Consider the following 27,435-nt stretch of genomic DNA (forward strand, 5'->3'; position numbering starts at 1 on the left):
TTTTCTTCAATGCCCAAGACTCTCCTCTCTCTCCTCTCTTGTATTACCATCCACTGAATCGTCCAACCTGGAAATACTGGAATTAACTGTGAGTACTCTTCTTTTCATCTCTTACATCCAACTGTGCAACAAGACCTACCAATTTTATCTGGTTATTTCTTTTGTATTTGATCCTTACTCTTTAATCTTTTAGCTTGAGAACTTCAGCCGTTTTCCTTAGATTATTACAATAGATTCCTAATTAGTACCAACCCCTTGTCTTTGCATGCTGTCTGTTCCTCCTCCATCTTAGCCATAAGATCTGCCTTTCCAAATCTCTTCCACGTTGAGAATCATGAAACACCCTCTCTTTGCCTAAAGTATAAAGTCCAGACCCAAAAGCCACATGATTTCTTCATTATGGACAAACTTCCAAACTTTAAGGAAATTCAACTTGGGCTAAAGATATCGATTAAACAAGACATTTAAAAGTATTTTGGTTTCTTAAAAATGTGTTCTTCTAAATAGTTCTGAATGTTTCAAAGAACCTTCAGCAAAGCAAATCTTCCCTCACACAACGAGTAAGATGGAAACAGACATATAATGTGAGTTAAAAAAAAAAAAAAAAGCTTAGTAGACACAGGGAGGGGATATATGCAGAAACCCACAGCTGATTTAATTTGCAAAACCACAGCTTTAGCTCAACTAAAGTAAAGATGACTTAGATAAAATACAACCAGAAAACTGAGATAAAAGATATGGGGTAAATAAGTTAAGCTGATGATTTAGCAAGCAAATGTCATGGATGTATAGCATGAAAGTCTGAGAAAGCGCTTTGGACAAGAAAGCTGATGGACTGACTCCAGGGAGCCCCTGGGAGCATGAAGTTCTTAGGGGACTCCCTGCCTGCTGGAAGAGCATCATTTCCTGGACCACGTCCCTTCCCTTGTGAGGATATGGTCACTTAGTTTCAGGAGGAGAAAGAAGATTGTTTAGGTTAGAGTTGAATTTTGAGATTGGCGTGGGAGACCACTGGTATTTATTAAGGCGGTTTTGGAGCCAGAGTTATATAGTGGAAGTCCCGAGGGCTTCAGTGTGGTCTCGACTCCACCACCAACCAGCTGCGACACCCTGAATATCTCATCTGAGCCCCATTTCCTCGCCTTTAAAATGAGAGGTCTAGAAAGAAAAACTCATATTTGTACTTGCTAAAATTCTACACTTATTTTTACCTCAATATTATGAAGATCAGAAAATGCTAAGAGACAGTGTTTATCCTTAGGATGAAACAACAGGGGAAAGACTGTTTAAAATTGACTAGTGGTATTCCTTTTTCAGTAAACTATTTAGACAGTACCAAGTGCATTCTCAAGCACCGCGAGGCATGTTTCCTCCGATGTGGCATGTGTGGAGGTTAAAAGGAGGAAAGGGAGTGAAGGCTTGGGGGCCTGGGCTGCAGGGGTGGGAAGTAATTAGATAGCCCTTTAGTTTCCTTCTACTCATTTGCCCACCTGCTGAAACTGCAGCAAGAAGCAATGAAAAGTTGTGGATTTTTTTTTTTTAAAGGTACAGCCCCTCAGTACTCATCAGAATCGGAATAGTCAGATTCCATATATCTATTTAGACAACAAATACAACGACCACCTACGAAGTCCCAGGCATTTACCAGTAAAGAAACCCAGTGGTGACAAAGGAGCCAGTGATGACAAAGGGCCTCACGGAGGAACAAAGAAGACAAGGGTTATGTATCACTTGGGACCAGGGAGGGACAGAACATGCTTTTTCCGTATCTCCCGACGACTTGTCAGCACCCTTTTTTACTTTTTTTTTCTAACCATGATTTTATGGCACTGAGTGCGTATCAGATGTTTTTCCTGTCCCTCCCTCTCCATAGAAAGAAAGCACTTGGTAATCTAAGCACAGGCCAGGTTCCGGAAATTCGTCTCTTTAGTTCTTCACTCTCTTTAGTTCTTCACTCTCTTTACTGATTTCACAGCACTGCCAGGATCTAATTATCTTATTTACATCCTGTTTATTTACCTCCGTGAGGGCTGAGACCTTGGCCCTCTTTTCTCCGCTGTATTCCCAACACCTGCATCAATCGCTGATAACGATCAGTGAAGGGCTTGACCAATGAATACTTGTGGACTGAATAAATCCCCGCCTGCTCCATCTTGTAAGAGTTCCCGTTTTCTCTAAGTTACTGATTAAGCCACTCTAACGTGTGAAGGAAATCTCAGCAGTACTTGCATTTTTAAGAGGATCTGTGTTTCTTAAACTTCTAGTTGGCAGAATTTCAGGTACTGGAATAAAGGGAAGTGAGGACTTTCAGGCGGTGTACTGGAGGGTATTTTGAGATCAGGTGGGAAGTAGCATTCCAAAGGCGGTCACCCTTTGATGTGCTGGGACGTCTGTTCCAAGAAAAAACAAATTCCTCTGTATTGGTCACAGCTTTCTCCCTCCCTCTATGGCCAAACCCATAAATCCTCTAAAAGTGCTGGCTGGGGAGGGCTGCGCAGCAGGGGCCCACGGAGGTCAGAAGGATAAGGTTAAAACAGAAGCCACAGAAAGCACAGATACGCTATATTTCTACCCCCAAGACGGTGCATCGTGGGTGTTATGTGCCTCGGTGGCTACTATAATTTTCCTACTTACTCATTTTCAGGACTAATATTTATATTCAACCTCTGAAAATTGTCCATTTGCTCAAATATGAAATATCTATTATATTTCTAGTTGTTATTTTGCAAACCAACCAGAAAAATAATAAAGTACAGAGTTCTTAAAATTTTTTTAAATTATTCTTTGGAAAATATTGGCAAAAGAAATGTTTTCTTTTTTCTTCAGTACGCGGGCCTCTCACTGCTGTGGCCTCTCCCGTTGCGGAGCACAGGCTCCGGACGCGCAGGCTCAGCGGCCATGGCTCACGGGCCCAGCCGCTCCGCGGCATGTGGGATCTTCCCGGACCGGGGCACGAACCCGTGTCCCCTGCATCGGCAGGCGGACTCTCAACCACTGCGCCACCTGGGAAGCCCATGTTTTCTTGAATAAGGATATCACTTTCAACGTTTCGGGATCCTGTGCTTCAGGAACTTGTCAAATAACAACAATTAATAAGTAATAGACATAAAAGGGATCAGAAAATTAATTTGAATCTTACCAGTGATTTCGTAGATATACTGACTAAAGAGCAAATTACAAAGTTACCTCAGGTATATACTGAGAAACAATTTAAGTATATCTCACAGCATAAGAATATGTCATTCTTCTCATTTCCAGAACTGCCTTATAAAGTCGAAGTTCAAACTTCCAAGTTATCACCAAAGAAGTTTAACCTGGCTGCATTTCGCACTCAGTTTTAATTAAACACACTTTCTTCTCAACAGCTCTTTGCAAATTACAGCTGTGTGTGTGTGTGTGTGTGTGTGTGTGTGTGTGTGTGTGTGTGTGTGTGTGTGTGTGTGTGTGTGTGTGTGCGCGCGCGCGTCCAGAGCTGATAGAATTTGCCATTTTAAAATGTGCCCCAAACCGTAATTGAGATATAAAGAGGGAAAGAAGTCTCAAAACTCATTTCTTAGAATTAATACCACTGTCAGGTAGTATTTTTAAAAAGTGAGTCCGTAGACACAGTATATTGCCACATTCAGCCTAAACCAAGTAGAGCATTAGGAACATGGACTACGGCGTCCAACTGCCTGCGTTCAAATCCCGGCTCTGCGGTTTAGCAGCTCGGCGACTCTGAACAAGCTGTTTAACTGGTTTCCTCGTCTGTAAAATGGGGACAATAACAGGACCCACCTCCAGTGAGTTAATAGATGTAAACGGATCGCAGCAGCTCCTGGATGCAGAAAAAGCTCAATCCAAGTTAGTTATAAGTATTAGTACTGAGTCTGATACACTCAACAGAGTCAAAGGAAAGATGGTCATATCTTCTTCCTCCACCATCTAGCAGAAAACATTTTCTCACGATGATTACTTCCTTTAGAGTTGTTTTGTCAAAAGGCGGCTCCTGCTCTTTCAAAGTGGGTCTTCCTCGCTGGGGATTAGCTACATCCTCCCTCCCCTGAGTCACACCACTTCCCCTGAACCTTGTCACCAGCGTCAAGTACAACAGTTTCACTTTGATGTTACTGAGTCAATTTGGCCCAGGAGGAAAGCTATTCAGACCAGCGAAATAAGCACCACCGTGGACTGAGGAGTGATGGTCCCACAGGTTTTCCCGGAAGCAGCAACTCTTCTTCCCTTTGCCCAACTTCTCTCCCGCCCTCTTGGTCGGGCAGTCACCTGTTGAGAAGGTGTGCAGCGGAGTGAGGCTGTGTTATTGTTTGGCATCGGGGTGCCCCGCCTTTTAACTGCACGTCCGGGATGCCCCGACAGGGTGCGGTTCCCGCATCTCTGTGGATGCACATGGCTGGGTCCGATGTCAGCCTTCTGTTTCTTCCTTCTTACCCATGACACTACGCTCTCACTGAATACTGTTTCAGCTCGTCTCTCGTCCTCTGTGCGTCTAGCGTGTTCCCTTTCTCTCTCTGCACGTTGGCGGTTCTGCATCCACCTTTGGTTCCGTCGCTCGGCTCACTCTTCACGGCTCTGACCTCCTCACACCGCCTTCTTCCTGTTTGGGGTTTTCTGGTCTTCCCTCCAGGCACCCCGCCACTCTACCCTGTGCGTAGACTATGCTGACTGTAATGCCTGAGCGCTTGCTCTGTGGGGGACAAGGCCAGGGCTGGAGAGAGAGACTCGGACCCCTGCCCTCAAGGAGCTCACGGTGTGGTCGGGGAGGAGGGGGTGTTATTACCGCCGCGGTGGCTTCCTCACAGGGCACTTCACCGGGGGAAGGATGCTTTCATACAGCAGGGGGTGGGGGAGCCTTTGCAGAGGCAGTGATGTCTGAGGGGCCAGCCAAGTGAGGATGCAATGGGAAGAAGTGCATCCCAAGCACATGGTCCCACGTGGAGCTGTGCTAACCAAGTGGCGGTTGAAGAACGACCGGTGCTCGGGGCCTGGTGAGAGCGAGGCTGAGAGGCAGGCAGGGGACAGATAGGGAAGGACCTGGCAAGCCATGTGAAGGGTCTGGATCTTATTTTGTAGGTGACACAGAGCAAGGCGGAGAACGGCAATCAGATTTTTGTTTTCGTCAGGTCCTTCTGTCAGAGTGAAGAGGCTCTATCTCAGAAAATAAACGTGAGGTCACTTTTATGAAACGTTATCCTATAACAGCCTAAATATTTGTGCTAGGCTGTGTTTCCACAGACGGCTGCAAGAGCATCTCCCATTCCAAAGCTCTTCTGCAATGCCACTTGGCCGGGCCCCTCCCTGTGATCTTGGCTGGCCTGGGATTTGCTTGGACGAGTAGAACTCCGTGACGCTCTGCGTCTTCTTAGTTTGGCCCTAAGAGATGTGAGCCTTTGTGTGTTGGGAACACTCACTCTGAGAATCTAATTACCATGAAAGGAAGCCCAAGGTAGCCGCACAGAGAGAAAGAGAGGGAGCGGGATGTCCCAGTCTTCGAGCCATACCTACCCAGTGCCATATAATATGAGCGGTCCCATCTCAGATCTGTGCACAACCTCACGAGAGACGCCAGGTGAATCCGTCAGGCGCAGAACCAGCCCACATTCCTGAGCCACAGAATCATAAGAAAACGGTGTTGTTTTAAGCCACTAAGTGTCAGGGAAGTTTGTTACACAGTGACTGATACCTAAAGCAGTAGTCTAGGTCAAATAAATAGTACACCACAGCCTTGACAAGTTCAGGACAATCGCATTGGTCCACTGTCAACATGTGCTAAGCTGTACTTCACTTAATTACTTATCACCAACTCTCATTTCAAGCCTATGTCACACTTAACGGATGAGCGCTCAAGCTTTTACAAAAAATGGTTCTTAGAAAATGTAACCCTCTGATTCCATCCTGCAAAAAGGCTAAGAAAATGCAGTGTGTGGATTAAAATTCCCTGGAATTCAGTCTGAACTTTCCTAACGGTAGTTTTCAGACAAAGAGCCAAACAAACACGTGTCTCACTTTTCGGACCTGCAGAACGTCTGTTGGTTCTTTATAATTTGCTTTCTTAGCTATATTGCTAAATGTCTTGAGATAGGCCAATACTTGAATAAACGGTGTGATCTCTCTCTGGGTCTAGATGTTTAGACCTAGAGATCTTGACTATTTTTCCATGAGAAGATATCTACAATATTTTTTCAGGAGAAAACTGATTTTGTATATTTAAAGGAAGATATATTCTCTCTGTTCTCAATACCTCTAGTCTGTTCTCGAAAGAGAAAGGCTTGCCCTTCTTCCTTTCATTTCAACTGAAATAATAAAATTCAAATATGATGTTATGTGATGACATTTCTCACTACCAGCTCCGCCTGTGGGAAACTGTTAACGGATAACTTTGCCTTCATTAATTTCTAAAATTATGTGCTAGTTTATGCTTGGCAATATTGGCAATTTGGGGTCAAGTAAGTTGCATTTTATTTTAATAAGTAATGCAAAGCCTTTCCTACTGCTCACGTGGCTTTCTTTCCTAAAGCACTTTTCATCAAAGTTCCCAAGTGCACTATAAATAATAACAAGTCTCAATGCCCAGGAACTAGGAAAGAATCCCTGTTGTCAAATCCTTCGTTTTATTGGAATGGAGGAAGGTTAAGGTATTTTGTGCTGAACCTTTGGCAAATGTTCAGGCTGCCTCTGCTCCAGAACTTGGAATTATGCAATTTATTTCTCCCTGAATTATTTCAACATTAAAAGGAGTTTTACAAAGCTATCTAGGACTGGCTCAGCTGCATGTAAGAATTACTCTGATGAAAGAGTTTATTTATGGCTACTGTGAATATCACTCCATCTGTACAGCCTAAATATGTCCTTAAAAATGCATGCTAATTTATTTTTCTTTTCCAATGACTGATGCAGAAGAATGAAGAGAGTTCCCATCCTGAGAGGGGAGAAGATGCTATTCACCACGATCCTATCTTCCAGAAACAAAGTCCACTGAGGAAATCAAGTTGTTCTTTTTGGAGAAGCGGCATTTTGAGAAAACCTGGTTGTTATTAGATTTCTTGTGCCACTGTCATCACTGACACAGAAGAAGAAGAAATGTGTTGTTATCATGTGAAGTTTTAATTTGCAAACTCTAAATGACAGCGGAATGATTTCAGTGTTTGGGTGACTGCACTCCCATTTACTGGCGAAGGGAAACTGTTGGCTACTGGTTATATTCTCTGTGCTGCACCTGTGCTTACGAGCGGGCTAACTACAGACTGGGAGCCGTGAAATGTATCCACTACTGCGCCACACCAGGTGCCTGGGTGAAATCCCGGTGTGACCAGAATGTGTAGATATCAAAAGAACCCCCGCCCCTCAAACAGCTGCAAAATATTAGGACCAGGAGGGATCCTACAGATTCCTCATCCGACTCACTCGTCTTATGGTCAATATGACAAAGCAGGAATGAGAACGTGGGTCTCCTCGCCCCCATTTCTGTGACCTTTCCATCTGCCTTCACTGTTAGATGGCTTGGGAAGACTGGCAAGGCCATGGAAAAGCTGGACAAAGGCAGGGGGAAGGATGCCCCAAGATCCTATAGCCTCTCTCCAGTCTCTGCTACTGAAAAAGACAACCTAATCTGGATTAATACCCTTGGGTGCCAACTCCCGTATGTCTTCATTTATTGCAAGAGAAATAAATGCAGGAAAGCAAGGTGGAGGGACTGGCACAATGGAACTGGGCAGGGGAGGGGAGGAAGGCAACAGGTGACAGGGTATAGAGTCTGGCCAAACAGACGTCAATGCGCCAAACTGTAACGACGTACTTGGCCCTATGCACCACTTCTGAGCCAGACCCTTAACATTCACCTTAAGCAGACAGGCCAACATTGCAGTGCTTAGGGCTCTTAGCACTAACGATTAGGCCCTGAAAAATGTGACATTCAAAGTCAGAATCCTTCTTGTTAGCGATGAGAGAAAAATAAAATCTATTCCCAGACTAGGAGAGGCTTCATGACTTCCGCAAATCAAGATGCGGTCTGAGCTCTGTGCCGAGAGTTTAAGAAAGAGAAGGAAATAGAAGACCTGGAATAGGTGAGCTTCCTCAGGAAACACTAATTGAATTCGAATATCGTTATTGAGCTCTGCTTATGAGCTAGACAGAATCTCAAGTCCCCAGAGACACGAGGAAGCATAAGAGGGAGGGTAACACGTTACAAGCTACACAGAAAAGGTACAACACACAAAGACACTTGCTTGGGTGACTGCTAAAGGGACTCTGGTTGAGAAGAGGCTCCATGAACACAGTGAGGAATGCACTTGGGGGGCCACCTGATTTTCTTATTTCCCAAAGGAAAGCAGGATACATGGGATGGAGAAGCCATTAGGCTCTGGAAGGAAGGGGTGCTGAGTCTCACACAGGGAGAAATGTCTCCCTTGTTCTGCAGTCAAAGATGAGCATAACTCTTTGGTTGCCCTTGTGTGATTCCCCCACCCACCCCCGGGGGGGGGAATGTCACAGTGGAACTCACAGAGCGTTTCCCCTGAAACATGATGGCATTCACACAGCAAGTATACTACAAACTGCCTCTGAAATCCCACTGGGGTGACACAGGCTTTTGAGGTTAAAACCCTAAGCTCCAGTTTTAACATTGTTTCAGCTGTGCGTTACTTGCCATTAGAAGCCCAGGCTGGTGCTCACTTTATTACTGCTGGGATTTATCTTTAATCTTCTTTAAATATTATGTTATTTTCCTCCGCTGGTTCCATATTTCTGGTTACACTTTCAGTGAGTCCCCTAAATTATTACTCTTTAAGCTATTTTTCTTTGAATACTCTCAATTATTGAATCTTTGGCATGCCTTTATTGTCCTAGTTCTCAAATTTAGTCTTTTACTTTTTACCTTAATGAAGTGTAAGATCATGATGATTTTGTTCTGAAGAATCCTTAAAATCTTTTATCGTTTCATTAAATTTTTTAACCTTTTACCCTTTGATAATTTCTTTTTATTAAAATAATTTTGCGTCTGCTGTATATCTGCATTTAATGTTTACCTACTGCCTCAACCTTGTAGGATATTTCAGAATATTTCAATATTACTTTTTATTTCCTGATCATTCCTAATCTTTTTGCCTTTTATTATTGGCATCTCCCAGCAAAGTGAGAAACTATGAGGATGACAGAGGGAGAAAATCATACCACAGAGATGGGGAGATGGAGTTTTTCCCTTGTAGCAAGATGCGTTTTCCCATTTTTTTTTTTTTTTTTTTTTGCATCTTCCCATTTTTAAATGTTTCCCATCACCTTCAACTCTCTGTGGTAGAATGTATCTAGATAATTCCAGAGACCCACAGGCAAAAACTGCTGAAGATGATAATGATTCTATTTGTGTAGACATTTAAACTACTAGATGGGGATTAGCACACAGCCCCTTAGACAATAAAGGTTCTAAAATGTTTGGCTCATTTATTTATTCCACTAATATTTATTGAGCACCTACGATGCATCAGAAACAGTGCTAGATACCAGGGATTCAATCAAGAATAAGAGAATGTGCCTTCTGCCCTCAGAGAGTTTACAATGTATTTGGAACATCTAAAGGTAAAGAAACCAGTATATGCTAAGTGCCGTGCCAGCTAACGTGTACTGACTGGTTGCCACACATGGGGCTAAGTGCTTTATATAGATGATCTCGTACATGCTTTAAGGACATGTGGGAGGAAACAACATCCTAATTTGGAGGAAGAGTTTTCCAGAGGAAAACTATCTAAGTGAGGCACTGAAAATGTAGAGAATAGCCAAAGGAAGGAGGGATTAGAGGTAGGGCAGAAATTTCCATGAGGCAGTAGGATGCACAGAACCACTACGGAACCCAGAGAGGCTTGGACTTGGAGGAAAGTGATGTGTGTGGTGCTGGAGAGATGAGGCTGGAGAGGACGGGGGAGTGCAGACCAACTAGAACCTTCTAATTCATGTTACAGGGTCCAGCTTTCATTCCAAGTACACTGGGTAGCCACTGGAGAGTTTAAAGCAAGGAATGACAAGCTCAGATCTGGGTTCTAGAAGGATCCTCCCAGCTGCAGCACGGAGGACAGTCCACAGTAAGAGAGACCAGTGAGGAGGTTCTGGCAGTGATCCAGAAGAGAAATGGTGCGACCTGCAAATAGCGTGGGGGCTGGAGAAGGCGGATGGAGTAAAAAGATAAGCAGGGGGTGCAGCTAACAGAACTTGGTTTGGGCTGAGCTGCGGAGGCGACGAGTCAAGGAAGACATCCAGGTTTCTGCTTGTGCAAGGACAGCTGATGCCAGCGCCAGACAGAGAAAAGAACGGGAGGCGGGTCTGTGGAAAGAGAAAGGGGAAGACGACACCTGCAGTTTGGGGCATGGGGTGCTGCATGTGCCCATCAAGCAGCAGCAAAAGAGGACTCTGGATAGGTCATGGATGGGCAGTGGTCTTCCAGGAGGTGGCTGTTAAGGTCAGTGGGCGGTGAGGTTACCCATGGGGTGAGAACACTGAGGAACATCAACCTTCCAGGGGACAGAAAGGAGAGCAGTAGCTTGAAAAGCACAAGAGAGGAAGGAAGGAGAACGGGAAGGGGGGATGGGAGGAAGACGTTGCTCAGAGAATCCAGAGGTGCTCAGTAGCTGTCTGCTGCAGAGAAGTCAAGGAAGACGGGAGAGGAATTATAGCAAGAATCAGCAAAAGGGAACAGGAGTGGGATCCATTCCCAGAGGCAATGCCAGATGTCTGTGGCCAGGACACGGAGGGTGAACACAGAGCAGCAGGTGCAGAGGACAATTTAAGGAGTCTGGCTGTGAAGAGGAGGAAAGAGAGAAGTAGCTGGAGGGAGGCACAGAAGGATGGCCTTTTTCTTCAAAGAAGGGAGGGATTTCAGCATGTCTGTACAGTGAGAATGGGGCCAAGCATGAGGGAGGGAAGGAAAATACAGGTGCAAGAGGACATAATCAAGAGAATGAGATTCTCAAGGAGGAAGAAGAAATGGATTCCAGAGCTTCAATGGAGGATGAACGTTAGGTGAGGCTTTTTTTCTTTTTTCTTCATTGTAAAAGACGGGAAGGATGGGAGGGTGGATCCAGACAGAGTTGGGCTTGTAGCCCTGTGATCTCAGGGTAAGGTGGTTTTCATCAGGAAAACTTCCATTTTCTCAGCGAAGCCGGCTGAGGGGGTGACGGTGGCAGGAGACGGTCTGAAATAGCTGCTGTAGAAAGAGAGTTGACCAGGCAAAGTCTGAAAGCCTGGCAGGTGCTGGAGATCATGGAATCACGCACCAGGAATTTGCATAATTGCATCACTTTGTCCAGTAGAAACTCATTAGCCTCTGGATACACACTGCGAAAAGGAGACAGTGGGACTCAGCTATGGCCCCAGGGATCCCACTTTAGAAAGGAAAGCGCAGCGCCTCACATGGCTCCACGGAGGCTGCTTCGCCCAGCAGCAGGGAGAAAGCTTCAGGGGGGAGGAAAGAGTGGCCCTTTTCATCTTTGTCAACAGCCCTGGTCTGTTTAATCAATACTACTTCTTCCTATGTGACTTAGTTCCTTAAGAAGCTGATGGGGTATATCCCAAAGTCCCTATTGCTCTTAACTAACGTGGAATATGGTTATAACACATTCCCTGAGAAGATGTCTTCAAATTGCGGGAATACAATCTATGGAGGCCTGAAAGCAAGATTAAATTGTGAGCCAAGAGATCAGGGTTCACAGTCATTTGTCGGGTAACCCTCGGTCAAGTTTCTTAAGCTCTGCAAGCCTCAGCGTCTCCTCTGTAAACTGCAGATGCCACCCAATGAGCAGTACCGTAGGAGGAGATAATTCCATGCATCCAGGCACCTGCATGGTGATCGCCCAACTAACGTCACTTTCTCCTGCCCTCCCTCCAGGCCTGCGCCTGTGTGATTCTATAACTTAAAAGGAACATTATAGAAAACTAAATGTCATGGGTCTATCATTTTCAAGCTTTTGGGTAAGACACATGTCCCAAACTCCAGGACCCAAACTTTCATGAATTACTCTTGCTACATGAAATGCCTGCTGGTCTTTTCTGTTCCATTCGACTTCGTATTTAAAGATATGCTTGTTCCAACACAGTAAGTTAACTCCATAATCCAATAACGGATTGTGTCTTGCAGTTTAAAAAACACTGGGTGAGAGGCCCGTTTTTCTATCACTGAAAACATTCACGGACCACAGAACGGAAAATGCTGAAGACTACTGCTCTAAAAGCGGTACACACGCAGCTGACGTGAATTTCTCCCCAAACTGAAAGAAAGGTCAGCTGACTTTCATGAAAGACTTGGCTTCTTGCTCACCTGGGCTGAGAAGAGTTGTCTTATCTGACCATGAACTCACAGCATTTGGCTTGCTTTGGAAACTCCCCCGTATCTTGGCAACACTCTACTTGCTACATGCTCATTTTAGCATCTACTCAGTGTGAACTGAGTAGAGGGCTGAGACGGGAAAGAGGGTAAGATAGCCAAGGGCAACTAAGGGGCTGCTCTTTGTACTTTCAACTAAAGAGTGTAGTTGATGCCAGTAGCACACTTTGAGGGGGAACTCTGGGCTCAGCCCCTCTACTCACTCACCAGCTGTGCTCAAACCAGACTGTCTTCCTTTCCCTCACTAGGATGTCATGCTCCCAGCTATCCTAAAATGCCATTCCCACCTTCCAGAACATCCTCATCTACCCCTCAGGTCTCAGCTGAGCCGTTGCTTTCTCTGGGACGTCTTCTCAGACACCCCAGATCTAGTGCTCCCATGACACCACGTATGTCCCTAGTACAGCGCTTACACACTCATTCTGCACTCATTTACTCACTACGTGCCAGCACTACTGTAGGAGCTGGGAATACGGCTACAGACAAACGCCAGCCCTCAGGGAGTTTATACTCTAGAGAAAGAAACAGACAAACTACACATATAACGTTGTCATATAAACTGACATATAACAATACAAATATTGGGCTGGCCAAAAAAGTTCATTGGGTTTTTCCATAAGACGTTATAAAAAAAACCCAAATGAACTCTTTGGCCAACCCAATACATGATGAAAGCATCACACTTATAATTTCCCCTTCATCTGTCTGCATCTCCGCCCCGGGTGGGTTACACAGCACAGCGTGTGGCTCTGCGCCTCCCAACAACAGCTTGACGGATGAAACCACAGCCATCAACTTTTTGGTTCTCTCCACTGTCCTAAGAATTTGTCCTGGGCTTCCCTGGTGGCGCAGTGGTTGAGAGTCTGCCTGCCGGTGCAGGGGACACGGGTTCGTGCCCTGGTCTGGGAAGATCCCACATGCCGCGGAGCGGCTGGGTCCATGAGCCATGGCCGCTGAGCCTGCGCGTCCGGAGCCTGTGCTCCGCAACGGGAGAGGCCACAACAATGAGAGGCCCGCGCACCGCAAAAAAAAAAAAAAAAAAAAGAATTTGTGTTGTTTTGGTCACATATGAGAGATAACTCAACCTTTACCTAATCTTCTGCACATTTAGTGTCATTAATACTAACGCCACGCTTACTTGATTCTCAACAACTATTCATTGCTCAACCACGAGGTCCTTCACATAAGCAGGGGCAGCCCTCCCTACAGAGACGCGGTGTTTATCTGTCAGGAGCCCTCCTGCCCATGGGTTCCCTAGTCCTCCAGGAGGTGCTGGAGTAATAAGTCCTCCAGTTATTCTTCGCTAGAAAAAGGGACATAAACACAAGGTGAGATAGGAAAAAACTAATTCAGGAGCAGCATCGGCCCAGAGAACCCACACGTCGGGCACCAAATGATTTGGTAAAAAGCTAACTGGTTAATTGGTTAACCTCACACCCATTAGGATGCCAACTGTCAAAAAACAGAAAATAATGGGTGTCGAGTATTGCAGAGGACGGGAGACACTGACACCCTCGTGTGCTGTTGGTGGGAGCGTAACATGGTGCAGCCGCCACAGAAAACAGTGTGATGGCTCCTCAAAAAACTAAACCCGAAATTATCATCTAATCCAGCAATTCCACTTCTGGGTCTACAGCCAAAAGAATCTAAAGCAGAAATTTGAAGAGATACATCCATATTCACAGCAGCACTACTCGCAAGGCAAAATGTGGAAGCAGCCCAAGCGTCCATGAACAGATGAATGGATAAACAAAATGTGGTGGATACATACAATGGAATATTATTCAGCCTTAAAAAAGGAAGGAAATTCTGCCACGGGCTACAACACAGAGGAACCTGAAGGACATTAAGCTAAGTGAAATAAGCAATTCACAAAAAGACAAATACTGTCTGATTCCATTTATATGAGGTCCCTAGAGTAATCAAATTCAGAGACAAAGTAGAAGGGAGGTTTTAAGGGGCTGTTGGAAGGGATGGATGGGGAGTTATTGTTTAATGGGTACATAGTTTCAGTTTTGCAAGATGAAAAGAGCTCTGTAGATGGACAGTGGTGGTAGTTGCATGACAACGTGAATGTACTTAATGCCGCTGAACTGCACGTTTAAAAATGAGGAAGATGGGAAATTTTGCTACGTGTATTTTATCACAATTTAAAATATTTAATTGGTAGGTCGTCTAGCTCTGTGGTTTATGGCAATGCTTGGTGATCACACACACCTGATGCTAACAGTTACCAGCTGGAAGAGCTGGGCAAGCGACTCAACCTCCCTGAGCCTCCGTTTCCCCATCTGCAGAATTCGGATGGTGATGGTGGTGGTGATGGTGATATCAAATTTATATAAGCTTCGCGAAGATTAAACATTGCAGACAGTAATGTCCGTCAAATACAAATAAAACTGAGTATAATGTCTGGCACATAAATTATAAATAATAATACATCCATAAAACCATGCCTTATTGCTTTTATTGGCTCTGATTACCATCAATATTATTAGCTTAATTCAAAAGTTAACATCATAATTTTTTTAAAAAATGATATAAATGAACTCACTTATGAAACAGACTCACAGATTTTGAAAACAAACCTATGGTTACCAAAGGGGAAATGTGTGTGGAAGGGGGATAAATTAGGAGCTTGGGATTAACATAAACACACTACTAAATATAAAATAGAAAACCAACAAGGACCTACTGTATAGCACAGGGAACTCTACTCAATATTCTGTAATAATCTATATGGGGAAAGAATCTGAAAAAGGATATATGTGTATGTATAACTGAACCACTTTTGCTGTACACCTGAAACTAACATTGTAAATCAACTACGCTCCAATAAAAATGAAAAAACAAAAGTTAACATCAATCTGTAGAAGTATGTGCTGCCAGAGTGAGTGGCTTTGAATATCCGCTAATTTAATCCCAGAGCAGAAATCTACGATTGCAGGCTTAGGATGTGCTATTCCTAATTTCAGAAACCTCTGGTTCTCATTTTGCACCAAGGATATCTTTAGATGACAGAGCAATGTGTCTAAGTGCTTGACAGGTTAAAATAATGAAAGATGTTTCCATTATTGCAAGGAAACACCTTATATCTTTTTTGCCTCGACATCATGTTTTCCTATGAGTTTCTCCTAATTTCTGCCTTAACAGTTAAAATACATATTAGAAAGCAAACCTGAATGATTTGCTGCTTGAAAACGAGACACTTAACGTTTTAAAATAGACAGAAACAGAAAGAATGAGTTTAATGCTATGTCATGTCACCACAAGACTAATTTCCCTACTTTTTAATTACAATCTGATTTTGGGCAACAAAATTACGTAAATATGAAACCACATTATACATCGGTATTCACTGGGACTTACAACCATTTTTTATTTTTATGAAATGATTTGTGAAAATTACTTGAAAAACAGATAAAAGATTGAACCCTCTAAAATGGAAGCCACCTGAAATCAAAAATACCCTTAACAGTCACATTTGATTACTATATCAGCAATACTTTCAAAGGCCAACAACATAATCAGTAACTCTAAAACATGAAATGCACTAAGAACAGGAAGTACTAATTCCAATTCCTATTTTAAAGGAAGGCAAATGTCCTATCGTCAAATTCTGCATTATAAGGAGATCTGTGGAGCTTTACTCCTGAATCTCCTGGTAGATTTCTACCAGAAGCCCACACCCTCAAAAGAAAATCCTGAACCCAGTCCACATGGAATTTTAGATAAAACACCAAATTCATGACACAAAAGAATTTCATCTTTTCCACAGAAGAGAGACAATATATTACAATGGCATGAGGGACCTTTATAGAAATGGCCAAAGACAAATGGGCTATTCGAGGGAGCCTCCAGGACCTGCTGTGAACAAGAGAAATCTCATCTCGGTGTTGAGATTTGAAGAAGGACCACAGTGTGACTTACTGAACAATATCCCTGCATACCCGAAAGACAAGTGACACAAAAGAAAGTTCCAGTGTTGACCTATGTATCTTCCAAACAGACTCAATAGGGAGTGTCTGTTGCAGGGAGGAGGGTCTGGGAGAAGGAAAGCAGCTCAAGCTCGTCTGAGAGCCACCTGCCATCCTGAGCAACCATCACACAAGACAGTGGCGGAAGCGAACAAGTGATAAGGCGGAGGAGGTGACAAGAGTCCTCCCTGGAAGTTTACATTTTAAAAGTTTACAAGAAAAATCACAGGGGCTGAAACAAAGGCTGGTGATGCCGACAGGTTACTCTTGAAATCAGAGAGGAAAGTTATGGGGGGGAACTCCCCAAAAAAACAACTTAATTTTGACTTAATTGCTAACTTGGAGGAGTTCCACAGCTGGGGCTTTGAAGGTTTTAGAAGCTCTTCCCATGTTGCCTCTTTAAATATATATACAGTTCAATCAGCACAAGACTAACCAGATCAGTCTGTGGCAGACACCTGCCTCAAACAATGGCACTGATCTCCGAGGGATTTCAAACAGCTGTGCATAAACTTCAAAAGTAATTTGCAACCAAATTAGTAAATGTCACCCTCCTTCCCACCAGACACAGCATTTTTTAAAAGACATTAAGTATCCGCGGTGAGACAGCCATTTTACAAGAGTTAACAAAGATAAGTTATGGGGGAAATGAAGATGGTGATTCACAAGTTTGGGTGTGGGGTAGGAGTTGGGGGGGGACCTTACGAACAGGGCTTGTCTATCAAGTATCCCCAACAGGAAAGGACGGTGGTGATCACAGCTTCTAGAGAACAATGTAAGGAGAGCAACAACCAGACTCGTGTTCAGAAAGGGCAGGGCACCTGCAGGACCCTGCAGGACCCGCACGTTACCGCTACCTAGGGATGGATCATCCTTGGTCTGGGTCATTCTCTCCACGGACACAGAGCGGTGTCCTCTCCTTCTTCTCCCCGTGTCACCACCTCCTTCCTTGTCAGCTTGGTCCATCACGGAATCATCTTTTCTTAGCACCACTCTGATCAGGACAACCCCGAAGGACGAGGCAGCTCAGCAGTGCTGATCCTGCAGAAATCCCAGCGTCTCCCAGGTGAGGCCGCCTCGGGCCTCTCTTCATTGACCCCGTGGGGAATGCCGAGCCGTTAGCATGAAAGGTCCATTTCACACTGATAACCGGGGCCCTTAAAAACCCAATAAAATAAAGACACTGACTCTACTTTCTTAACGTGTGGCCCTCAAAGCTGAAAAACATTCTTACCAAGGTTACAGGATTGAGTACCAGGAAAAAAACCGCTCTCACCCACAATTACGGCATGAAGCACCCCCTTTTTTTCTTTGTATCTATCAAAACCGGCCTCGCCCCGACAACGGCCCCTGGAAACAAACCAAGTTTGTTTAGAAGCGAGTGTTAGCAGCCCTATCCGATCCTCTAACAAATGCCAAGAAAACTGGTTATTTTCCTCTGCGGACAGGTTGCCACTGCATCAAACACCTCTCCTTCCCAATACGTGCCGAGAACACAAAACTTTCCGCCGCCCTCCTCCCTCCTCCCTCCCTCCCACCCAAGCCGTTCGTTCAGGTGAGAGAAAACCCCAGAAGCAAGAGGAGGCGGCCCGGCCCCTTCCCCAGTGGCCTCCGCCCGGCCAAGGTCCGCGCATCCCGGGCACCCCGCGCGCGAGAAACCACGGAAACTAGACCCAAAGTTTGCGGCTCGAGTGGCCGTTTCCGAGTTCGCCATCAGCCTACTCGCCCCTTCCTGGACCGGCTGGGAGCCAGAGCCCGAGCTGGGTGGCCACCCCCCGCCCCTCGCAGGGCGCACGGCCCCGGCCCCGCGGCTCCTGCCCTCCCGGTCGGCGCCCGGCGCAGGGACCTACCTGCGGGCGACAGCGGCCCGAGCTCGCGGCTGGGCGGCGGCGGCGGCGGTGGCTGCGCGGGAGCGGGGTGCCGGCGCGGTGGGTGCGCCCGCGGGCGGCGCCGGCCAGAGGGCGCTAGTCACCCCGCGGCCCCACCGCCGAGCCTGCTCCCCCGACACCCTCCCCGGAGTCGCGGCCCGCGCACCACCCGCCGCGCGCAGCTCTCCTCTAGGGCCCGCCCAGCGCTCCTCCCCGCGCTTCCGCTCGCGGCGGCTTCGGCCCTGAGACCAGGACCCATCCCCGCGCTGGGGATACTGAGCCAGGCGCCGCGCGCGGGCAGAGGGGCCCCGAGTCCACGTGACTCTCCATCCAACCAAACCGAAAAGCGAAACGAGCCTTCCCACGGGAAGGCTCGAGGTCATTAGGTAAAATGAACTTCAGCTGTTTTGCCAGCTTTTCCACTAGAAAGGACTAGAACCCTGTTCTTTTAAAACGACCCACCTGAGAAGGATTTGGTGCCGTTCTGTCCGCTAGATAATCTTTCCTCGGTTGTGGCCTACCTCTGACTGTTCCTGCTCAGTCGTTTTATATATCATTTCCAAGTTGCCTTGCTTTGAACTTGACAGCCCTTGAAGCTGCAGTGCAATGTCTTATCAGTGCATTTGTCATTGGAAGATTTTACGCCTGGTTTGTGGTACTGATGATCGTGATGAGGATAGTTGGGGTGCTTTTTCCTGTGCTCTGTAGAATTAACTTTTCATTCAGGTTAGAAAATCTATATACTGGTTACCAGTACTGCAGGGCCGTTCCCTCTCAATTAGGCCACGAAATGATTAAAATGTACTTGCTGTAGGCTTTTGTTGCTATAATATACTAAGCCCAGGTTAGTTTAAGAAATAAAACAATAGTCCTTTGTTTTGTCTTTTTTTTCTTTTTTCTTTTTTTTTTAAGAGAGGGAGATTAAAAATGTATGGAAGAGCCTAACCTTGGATCAGCGCGCTTCCGATCATGCAAGTATAGACCGTCAGCTGACTACAGCTCAGACTACAGCTAGTCCCAAACTTCTAAAGATGAAAAACTGAGGCCCAGAAGGGTTTACTGACTTAATTCACATAGCTGCCTTGTGGCAGGCCTGTGCTGGGAAGCCAGATATGCTGACTTTACCCCCTAATCTGTATAAATTCAGCAAAGCAAACGCACACACCTTTTACAGATAAAAATATATTCCCTGAAAAGTTTGCTGTCTCTCACACTTATCAATATGTAACAGCACTGCATGGACCCTGGGGCCAGGATCATCCAACAGAGAGGCTGCCACCTCTTGGAAGATAGTAGCCAGGAGGTGTGAGTGTGGACAGACATTGGCTGTGTGGGCTCACTGTGATGTCACCAGAGCCTGGCACACAGTAGGCGCCCATTGTATATATGCTATTGAGATTTGGTGGGAAGATGCATCTATGGCTGAGAACAAGGTGGCAGAGCTGGAGAAACGACCCCCACTGAGAGGCCCAGCTTCTCTCTGGGAAACCTCCTGGTTCGAGATGCCTTCCTCCTGGCTCTCCACAACCATCCTTAAGCAGAGCCTGTCACACGGAAGAGAGATGGCAGACTGCCAGAGGCTGCAGGGCCTGGGAGACAGCAAACCCACTCATTCCTCCTTGCTGGGGTTTTCAATGACTATTTGAGAAATGACTATTTGAGAAGGTTAAATATTAATCACATGTAGGGGCTCAAGGGAAAGTCATATGTCCTTTTAATTTAGTCAGTAGTCTGTGGCTTTTAAAAAGTTTCAAATGATGATGATGATGATCATATACTGAGTATCTACCAGTGGCTGTAATGAGCACTTTTCATTTTTTTAATTAGTTATTTTTGTGATGAGCACTTTTTTTTTTTTTGCGGTACGCGGGCCTCTCACTGTTGTGGCCTCTCCCGTCACGGAGCACAGGCTCTGGACGCTCAGGCTCAGCGGCCATGGCTCACGGGCCCAGCCGCTCCGCGGCATGTGGGTTCCTCCTGGACCGGGGCACGAACCCGTGTCCCCTGCATCGGCAGGCGGACTCTCAATCACCGCGCCACCAGGGAAGCCCTGTGATGAGCACCTTTGCTGCACTATTCATTTAATCCTCACAACAATCTTAAGAGGTGGATATTATATCCTCATTATCATCACTATCATCATCTCTATTTTAGAGACGAGAATAATGCAGCTTAGAAGGATTATGCAGCTTGCCCACAATCGTATAGTTAATAAAGTACCACAACCAGGGGCTCCCCTGGTGGCGCAGTGGTTGAGAGTCCACCTGCCGATGCAGGGGACACCGGTTCGTGCCCCGGTCCAGGAAGATCCCACATGCCGCGGAGCGGCTGGGCCCGTGAGCCATGGCCGCTGAGCCTGCGCGTCCGGGGCCTGTGCTCCGCAACGGGAGAGGCCACAACAGTGAGAGGCCCGCATACAGCAAAAAAAAAAAAAAAAAGTACCACAACCAGTATTCAAACTCAAGCCAGTCTGAAACGGCTCCCTTAGGCACTGTTGAATACTGCCTCCATTCTATAGCCATACCCTCCTTCTTCTGCTTCTCTCTCTTTTGGACAATGGTCCCTGGAGACCCGTGCTACTCTACTATATAACCATATAGTCCTACGATTGGAAACCCATTAATCTGAAGACTGGATCTTTTAAAACAATATTCAACAAATGTCTAGAAAGGCGTTGTTGTTGTTGTTGTGTTGAATCTCATCTAAAAGAAAAAAAAAATCCCGATTTGTTCTTGTTACATGTAGGCGTTAGGGATACCTGTAGACCTTTCTGACCCCAGCATCCTGTATAGCCAGCCTTCCCTTCCCCAGACTACAAGGCATTTCTGTTTTGTGTCAGACTTTGTCTCATTGTTTTATAAACATGGCTGCTGCTCAGAAGTTCTCCACACCTTTATTTCCTGGAAGAGGAAATTGCATTTCCGGGAGGGGCTTACATGTGGGTGGTGAGGTTCCACTCATTACGTTAAACACACCCGAACTTTCAGTTCTGTACTTCTTTCCCCGCTTCACCTTCTGCCCTGAACTTTCCTGGAATCGTGCTGAGAATAAGACTGTGGGGCAGCTTTTTCAGTTTCCTTTAGCTGGGAAAGACATGATTTCTCCTCTGGATCCAGAGCTAAGGAATAAATGACTCTCTGGAATCTTATCTCTGGGGACATCTCAATCCATCTTCCTTCTACTTGGGATTTGCAAAAGGGAGCTGAAGACATCTCTTTGCTTTTAATTTGGACCTGGTGGATGGTTAAGCTCTACCTCCCAAACAGGCCAGCTCTGACACCCTTCTGTGAAACTGACCTTGGGATTGAAATTAAAAAGAAAACATTCTTATTATGGACCTCAATTTGGAGAAAGACGGTATTAGGGAGAAGTAGGATATGATCCCACAGACAGTTTGAACAGAGGATAATTTCGCAAGGACCCTTCTGTCTGTGCAGAAAGTCACCACTCGGAGGAAACCAGTTCGGACAATTTCATGAGGAGTTTATAAAGTGGTCCACCTCAACACCCAGAAGAATCAGCATGGAATTGGAAGACAATGACCTACCCTGACTGAAGATTTGATAAACATGTTGTGTCTGGTGTAAGTTTATTCAGAAAATGTCAAAATTATTCTAGGAGCTACGGGTGAAAGAGGCACAGACAAAAAACAGATATTTTCTTGTAAAACACAGGGAATATAGCCATTATTCTATAATAATTATACATAGAGTATAACCTATAAAAATTTAGAATCACTGTATTGTACACCTGAAAATAACATATTATCAATCAACTATACCTCAATAAAAATACCACTGCCTCTAATAAAAACAGGTATTTTAAATCCACAGCTTGGACAAGGGAAAGGGAGATTTTTTTCCCCTTTCCCTCCAACTTTATAGACATTCAAGTGGGAAAAAAGGATAACAATTAGAAATTTTTATTGCCAGAGGAGAGCTCTAAACCGGGAAGCAAAAATTGGTCCTCCCCTTAGGGAGTAAGTAAACCTTGATTACTGTTGATAGTAAGATTGATATCAACTCTTCCAAACTATGAGGGGGAATGGTGAAAGGTGAATGCAAATTTTATCCTGAAATAAAAAAGGAACAATGTTCATAATCTGGTATGTTTGAGAGTTCTGCTGTTATTATACATGCTTAGTAATGTTAAGCTAATTTTAAAATCTTAGACAACGTAGGGGAGGTAGGTGTTTTGTCTCCATTTAAGAAAGAGATGATGAGTGCACCTAACATAAGCTAAAACTTATTGTGCATTTATGGCGGGTGTCCAGGCATGGTGCCCAGCACTTTGTTTAAGTTACTTAATTTGATTCTTACAACAAGTCCCGTGAGATGAGTAATATCCTCTTCATTTTCCAGATAGGACAGCTGAGCTTCAGAGGTCAAATAAATGATTTGCCAGGTTCATTGAGCCAATAAGTGTGGGGTATGGCTTGACTCCCAGTCTGTTGACCCCCAAAGCCATGATTTTTGCCATCATGCACAGAGACAAGAGCTGAAATTATAGCCTTATTCTCGAAACGCTAAATGAATCGTGTATGTTTACAGATGTCCTGATGAATACAGTATTCTAAGAAGAATTAACACATGTGTAGATGACCAGTTGTAAATTAGAATGTATCAAAATGCCCACTTAATACAGCCATAGGAAATAAAACAAATAAAAATTTTAATCTTTAATGATGCAGGACGCTTAGAGTAAATCATTTTTCCTGAGCATCAAATATTGTTACATCATAAAGAAATTGAGCATGAAAGTGTTTCTTTTTTTTAAGGTAGAGAGTTATAAAAACACAATATTGCTGTCTTTTTTTTAATTTAACATCTTTATTGGAGTATAATTGCTTTATAATGGTGTGTTAGTTTCTTCTTTATAACAAAGTGAATCAGCTATACATATACATACATCCCCATATCTCCTCCCTCTTGCATCTCCCTCCCACCCTCCCAATCCCACCCCTCTAGGTGGTCACAAAGCACCAAGCTGATCTCCCTGTGCTATGCAGCTGCTTCCCACTAGCTATCTATTTTACATTTGGTAGTGTATATATGTCCATGCCACTCTCTCACTTTGTCCCAGCTTACCCTTCCCCCTCCCCGTGTCCTCACGTCCATTCTCTACGTCTGTGTCTTTATTCCTGTCCTACCCCTAGGTTCGTCATAACTTTTTTTTTTTTAGATTCCATATATATGTGTTAGCATACGGTATTTGTTTTTCTCTTTCTGACTTACTTCACTCTGTATGTGCTATCTTGTTTTAGTTGTGGCTTCTGAAGTCCTTAGGCACCATTTTTTAAAAGTCATCCCTGCCCCTAAAGAGACTCCAATTGTAACATAAGTATCTGAATCAGATAGTGAATGGTAACGTTTTCAATGTTTTAATATGGATACCAGTTAACACAATAAACTTCTGGTGTGTTTGTAAGGTCTAAGGATAGAATCAGGGAGAAAGGAAAGGTCCAGAATCTCTGAGGATCCACAGATACGTTTTGGATTTGGTGAGTCCAGGTATATCAGCAAAATGAGTATGGCCCCAATGGATATAAAACTTTGTCTGAAATTAAAGGGAGACTGACTAGATAGAATCATCTATACAGAGCACGTTTTTTAGTGATTCTCTTCCACCAGTGGAAAAACAACAGCAAACTGAAAGTGCAAAAGACCGTACATTTTGATGAGAAATCCTCCCCAGGGAGGATTAATAAATCTGAGAATTAATCTGTGAATTCTGGAGGGAGAAATTAAGATGAAACTTTGGTCATCTTTATAAATTTGATTATTGCAATTCTACGATTTGACACCGCACAATTACCCTTAGATCTGGAAATCAGTGAAGGCACGTTAGAGTAAAGTGCTTTGTTTCTCAGTCTCCTTTTTGAAAAAGCAAATAACACACCTGCCCCTCATTACTCCCTTTTTCTTCAATCCACACCTCTCAAACACATGTTGTTTATGGTTTTATTCTGCCATTAAAACACACACACACACACACACACACACACACACACACACACACACAGATGGAGGGAGGGGATTTATGTTGGACTACATGGGGTTATTCTGTCAGGTTTCTTTGAGCTATAAAAGGCCAAGAATAAATGCCAATTAATAGGAAGTTCTAATTGTTAGTGATGGGGAATGTAATAGAATTTGCTTCTAGTACTCGTTGCTGATTTAATAGAGTCATTGCTATAAAAAATTCAAATATTCTCGAGGAAGTCATACACTGATGGCACAGGAAAACGCTGACAGTCAAGAATTTCTTCTTTGCGTTCAGCTTTCCTGACTACACAATAGTTTCAACCATTCAGTTTAAAGTAAATATTTTGCGAAATGAAAATATAAGTAATTTCTTTTTTTCCTCAATGGTTAGGATAGTGGCCTAATGAGGCTAAATTGACCATATTTGGCTGTGCTGTGAGTCGGAGGTGCTCTGTTGCATGCTCCCACTTCATCCCCCAACCCCAGCATCTCATCCCTGAAACGTTTGTTTTTAGCCCCAAATGGTGACGCTCAAGACTGGTTATTTCTTTTCTTTTTTTTTTACATCTTTATTGGAGTATAATTGCTTTACAATGGTGTGTTAGTTTCTGCTTTATAACAAAGTGAATCAGTTATACATATACATATGTTCCCATATCTCTTCCCTCTTGCGTCTCCCTCCCTCCTACCCTCCCTATCCCACCCCTCTAAGTGAAGACCGGTTATTTCTTTAAACTTACATTGGCTCATATGTTGTAAGTAGATCCAAGCTGATATTTCTTTCCTTCCTTCCTTCCTTCCTTCCTTTCCTTCTTTCCTTTCTTTCCTTTCCTTCCTTCCTCCCTTCTTTCCTTCTTTCTATCCTTCTCTCTTTCTTTCGCTCTTTCTCTTTCTTTCCCCACTCTCCCTCCCTCCCTTCCTTTCTTTCTTTTTCTTTTGTTTTTTCCTGTCTTTTCTTTTTCTGCTTGTATACTAGGCAGAGTCAGAAAACAAAAGAAGTAAAGCCCTACCTTTGGGATTCAACATATCACTCAGAGAGCAGATGCTTTATCTCCATTTTACACATAAAATACACATACACACACATACCACACACACAAACCATAAACCCGAACTGCCCAAGACTTGAATAAAATGTGCTCTGATGATAAAAGAAAAATCTGTAATATTTAAGTAATCATATCAATAGGTTATATTTGTACATTTATGCAACATTAAAAATAATGAAAAATAAATTAATCTTTCTACACCTCATACTAGAACTTGATGGAGATATGCCCCAAAATCAAATATATGCAGTATCTTAAGTTGGAAGATAAGCTTTTTTTCTAAATAGATTACAAATATCATGCATTATTTCACAAATACTTCTGTTTGTTTTAAAATTAAATAAAGGAGAGGTATGCAGATTACATCTTGCCAATTTCATAAGGAAGATTGAGTAGGTCAAACCTCTAAAGCACTTTGGTCCCTAGAAAACCTTAAGAAGAGAATGTTGTACTTTGAATGATCAGCTACCGTTTATAAAGCATTTGTACCATGGTATTTTACATGTATTATCTTGATTAGCCCGCATAACAAACCTATAATATGGGTGGTGTTATTTACAATTTACCGATGAGACCACTAAGGCTCAGAGTGGGTAAGGAACTTATCCAAGATCACACAGCAAGTGAGTGGCAGAGCCAGACTCAGAACACAGGAAGGGATCATTTGGACCTATGCCAAACTGTGTCTAGAGAATTCTAGCCACCAACTAAAGAGGCTAAAAATAGGGGTCATAGTCTGCATGCAGATTTTGAAAAATAATGTTTATTATTTTTCCCATGATAAAAGTTATGCATTTATTTGCATACACACACATCTAGAAATTAGAGAAAAGAAAAAAGAGAAAAAAGATTACCCATAGTTGCACAACCAAAGACAATAAACATTTTGATATATTTCCTTACACGCTTTTATCTATAATTTTGGGGATTATTTTATTTTAAAAATAACTTTTACGTGTTGCCTAATTGTAAAGTAATGAATAGTTATAGAAAATTTGAAAAATATTAAAATATATATAAAAGAAGTTGTAAAACCCTCGTATACTCAAAGTATAAAGATGACTGTTAATCCTTTGGTATCTTATCCTAGTCACAGCTGAGAGCACAAATCTTGAGACTGAAGCTGAAACTGTCTGCATCACACAATTTGTAGTTTATGGTTCACAATACCTTTTAAAAAATTTGTTTGTTTGATTTTTACTTGATTTGTTAATGTTTTATTTGTCAAGAAATTGCAAATGTGATTTTTAGCCAGATGATTGGAATGCTTTGGTTGCTCTAAACAGGACCGGCTACTTGGCTTTTTCCTAAACAACAAAAATTACTCTCCCCCCACACAAATATCTTAAAGAATGAATAATGATACTGTTTAAACCTGTCCTTATAACTCCACAGAATGGCTTAAATTGTTTTCCTCAAATGTCACTTGTTTTAAGTAGTTTCTACTGTGCGGGAAAGAAAACCAGCAACTCCCTGTTTACTAATTAGATCATGCACTTTTAACCAGAGGGAAAAGCTTCTGGTCAGGCGAAAGCAATTAATACTGAATTTCCAGATTAAGTAAATCACTTTGAGTGTTACATAAATTGGGAAGGGCTGCAGAAATTCAGATTAAATTGTAATCACACTAAGAAAGTTTCTCTCCAAGCAAAAAACAAGACAGCTGTTGCTTGAGAACCTGTCATGTGACCTGATGTGCCAAGCAAACTTAAAAAGACTTAAAAACTTAAGAACTTAAAAAGGGTTCTGAGTGAAACAGCAAAAGGTGCCCCACATTCCAGCTGCTACAATATTATTACCAAGTTTTCACTTCTCCTGGGAAGGTAGTGAGGACCAGCGCAAAGGAAACCAAATAATTAATCAACGGAAAGTCTTTAAACATAGGTTCTTGAGGTTATTATGGTCTTTTTTCACGTTCCATAGAGTATCAAAGCATTGAAAAGAGTTTTTGTTTTTTTTTTTTTTTTTTCCTTTACGGTACGCGGGCCTCTCACTGTCGTGGTCTCCCCCGCTGCGGAGCACAGGCTCCGGACGCTCAGGCTCAGCGGCCATGGCCCGCGGGCCCAGCCGCTCCGCGGCATGCGGGATCCTCCCGGACCGGGCACGAACCCACGTCCCCTGCATCGGAGTTTTGAAATAACTATTGTACATGTATTTGTTTTTCCAAACCTCTATTTACTTACCTTTTGCAGATTCATA

The 27,435-nt window shown here is 43.8% G+C and overlaps 1 protein-coding gene across 1 annotated transcript in view; it reads right to left on the reverse strand.

The window, feature by feature from the left end:
• Nucleotides 1–18,279, reverse strand: part of PRKCQ (protein kinase C theta) — a 159,514-nt gene extending 141,235 nt beyond the window's left edge. The window contains exon 1 of the mRNA XM_060006009.1: nucleotides 18,186–18,279. The gene's annotated coding sequence lies outside the window, so the exon portion shown is untranslated. The remainder of the gene's footprint in view (nucleotides 1–18,185) is intronic.
• Nucleotides 18,280–27,435: the final 9,156 nt, after the last annotated feature.

The sequence above is a fragment of the Delphinus delphis genome, chromosome 2, assembly GCF_949987515.2.
Source record: "Delphinus delphis chromosome 2, mDelDel1.2, whole genome shotgun sequence".
Lineage (NCBI taxonomy): Eukaryota > Metazoa > Chordata > Mammalia > Artiodactyla > Delphinidae > Delphinus > Delphinus delphis.